This window comes from Pan paniscus, chromosome 4 (assembly GCF_029289425.2).
Source record: "Pan paniscus chromosome 4, NHGRI_mPanPan1-v2.0_pri, whole genome shotgun sequence".
NCBI classification, from domain to species: domain Eukaryota; kingdom Metazoa; phylum Chordata; class Mammalia; order Primates; family Hominidae; genus Pan; species Pan paniscus.
Genome location: NC_073253.2, coordinates 264,850 through 268,193, shown reverse-complemented (window position 1 = coordinate 268,193; position 3,344 = coordinate 264,850). Strand labels below are relative to the sequence as shown.

General features: G+C 41.6%; 1 pseudogene; it reads right to left on the bottom strand.

The window, feature by feature from the left end:
• Nucleotides 1-1,255: 1,255 nt before the first annotated feature.
• Nucleotides 1,256-2,060, bottom strand: LOC134730408 (transcription factor Spi-C-like; annotated as a pseudogene).
• Between the last annotated feature and the right edge of the window lie 1,284 nt (nt 2,061-3,344).

The window sequence follows — 3,344 nt, the reverse complement described above, 5'->3', positions numbered from 1 at the left end:
ACATGCATACATATGTAACAAACGTGCACATTGTGCAGATGTACCCTAGAATGTAAAGTATATTAAAAAAAAGCCCCTTCTCTACTAAAAATACAAAAATTAGCCATGTGTGGTGGCACGGGCCTGTAATCCCAGCTACTTGGGAGGCTGAGACAGGAGAATCGCTGGAACCGGGAGGCAGAGGTTGCAGTGAGCCAAGATCACACCACTGCACTCCAGCCTGGGCAACAGACCAAGGATCTGTCTCAAAAAAAAAAAAAAAAAAAAATACACACACACACACACACACAAATAGCTGATAAGCTAAAAAAAAAATCACCAAAAAAATCTCATAATGTTTAAGAAAGTTTACATATTTGTGTTGAGCCACATTCAAAGCTGTCCTGGGCTGCATGCAGCCCACAGACCACAGGTTGGATAAACTTGCTCTAAAACTACCAGAAGAAAACAGAGAGTAAAAATTACACGACATTGGTGTTTGCAATTTTCTTTTGGACTTAACACCAAAAGTGCAAGCAACAAAAGTAAAACTAAACAAATAGGATTACATCAAACCAAAAAACTTCTACCCAGCAAAGGAAACAATCAACAGTGTGCAGAGATGACCTAAATACTGGGAAAAGCACCGGCCATACATCCACAAGGGGTCAATATCCAACATCTATAAGGGGTAAATATCCATCATCTATAAGCAGCTCAAACTTAGCAAGAAAACAGAAACCAATTTAACAATGGGCTAGGGATCTGAATAGACATTTCCACTGAAGTTTTTAAAGCCATGAATACATTTTGGCACAAACACTGTATCATATGCCATTATTTTCTGTAAATGATTTCTTGTGAAGCCATCAATACATGTTAGAGTGATTTTTCATCTATGAGAGGAAAATGTTTAAATCAATATATAAAGTATCCATATATATTGCATATTTAAATATCTATTTATATATCTATGTATTTAAATCAATGTATTCAGTATCTGTATTGGCACTTTAGTGCAGAAGAAAGTGACTGCATAGAGAACAGTTAAGAGCAAGGCCATTGAGCCTATATTCTCAAATGGGGCTTCATCACTCAAAACAATAAAGTTGTTCATTGGCAGAATTTCTAATCAAGTTAGTATAGATTTTATGCCATTGGATACAAGATAGCAACAATGAAATTAATTGGTTTCTTATCTTCAGTATTTGCTTTAAGGGAAAAAAATCTCAGGCTCATAGGGATTTCTGATACCAGGAAACCATGAAATGTGAGACTATATTTTGGAATCAGGGTGGCTTAGCTTCTGGTAATTGGCATTTGTATAGTTATAATCTGCATCACAGTTATAGAAACCAATATATTCTTAATCAGGTTGATCATATTGTAAGTAGAAGAACTCTTTCCCCAAGAAATAAGATGGAGTTTTTGGAGAATGGCCTCACTGAAATGGTACTGGGTTTCGGTGATTTCCCCAGTTCTTCCACAGCTCCTCAGTGCCCTGGCCATTTCTGGAAAGTCATGGTACTCTGGTTGCTTTTTCTCTTCCCCCAAAGTTCAGAAGTTTCCTGGGTTTTTGTTACAAACTGAAAGGTGTCTTTGGTTTTATCTTCCCAGTGAATACAAGATGCCATCTCAGAATTACACAGGGATTTGTGAAGGTATTCAATAGCCAGAGCTTCTTCCTGCCTTTTCTTCCTCTTGCTGGAGAAGAGCAGGTTGTACCAGCTGGTTTTCAGTTATGCTCTGCAGAGGCTGATGAATATTTCCTTCAAAATAGAAGTCCACAGTCCTGCTATTACAGTTCTCCAATTGTAGACAGGTTCCTCTGTAGGCAACACTCATAGCAGCTGGAATTTCCTCTGATATGAAGACAACAGTTAATGAAAGACACGTAATTTTTATCATCAGGGGAGTTCTGAGGATCTAAAGTTGGATGTTGCCTCAGTACCTCAAAAGCGTCTTCAAATGCTTGACCCAGCTTATCTTGTTCAATCCAAGTCATGCTTCATGAATAAATTGATGATTAGTACAATTAGTTGTGGAGGCTGAGAAGTCCAACGTTGAGAGACCAAATCTGGTGAGGGCCTTCTTCTTGGTGGAGACTCCCTGCAGAGTCCTGAGGCTGTGCAGGACATCAAACAACCAGGGGGCTGAGTGTGCTCTGTTCTTTACTGTAAAGATATTTTTATATACCGACAAGGGAACTGGGGCAGGTAGGGATGAGGGCATTTCAGGGACCACTTGTAGAAGGTGGAGCTGCCTTCTCTCCAAGGGACTCTCAGACACGGACAGGAAAGAGTTACTAGGGAGACAGAGATGGGGAGCAAGTCCAGAGAGAGATGGACCAAGCTGAACAAGAAGAGATATGGAGAGGGCAACAGGTAAGAACAGCAGGACCAAGTGGGATGAAGGCTGTGGGGGTTTCTGGGAGGAGGCAGGGCTCTCCTACCTGGCAGGCACCACCTTCCTTGTTCAAAAGACATGAAGGTGCCGGCGCTTGCCCCTCCTGGCTCCACCATCTGGCTAGCAGTTTATATAACTTAGTTATGTTTTAGAGATTCTTATCCAATGGTATTGGAATCATCATTTTATTTTTAATAAGTTATTCACAAAATTGTCCATTTCCTACCTATTTCAAACCATGTCATAATTTAGTTTATCATGATGCCCTTACATGCACAAATGTTGCATCTATCCATCTGTTTTGAAACAGCTTGAGGGCTCCTACATGGGAGAAATATCAATATGGATGCCATAAATATCAAACGCTATTGGAGTCTGAGGCATTGAGATTATCCATGGGGATCCCAAAGTCCTGCCATATACTTACACGTTCTGGGCCTACCATCTTTTCACGACTCCTGAAACTAAGCTCCTTGTGACCTCTACCTTAGGTAAAAGTATCGAATTTCAGGCTCAGTCAAAAAAGAGGGCAAAGCTGATCTGAGAAAGACCTTTAAGCCACTGGAGTCCTGAGCAGAGAGAGTTCCCATCTTGAGGACTGGAGCTCTCCAAGGTCCTGATGTGGGCAGATCCTCCAGCTAGTCCGTGCCTCACCTGTTTGTCTGTCCATCTGATATTTACAGGACAGCTTCTGTGTGCTGGATTCTGTGAGGGTGTTGCGTATACAGAGAGAAACAGCTCAGACCCAGCCCCCACCTCTGTTCTGCTTACAGTCTAGGGGAAGCCCTATTCAGTCTGAGTCTTCTTCTGAATCTGCCCATGCCAGTGGTGAGTCAGAGGTCGTGCTGAAACATAATGTTAGTTATCTAGGGCCACCATAACAAAATATCGCTTTCCCCTGAGGCTGCATGAAGCCTTGTGCTTTTTCCCAGCTTCCCAGAACCACTGGAGAACAGGGT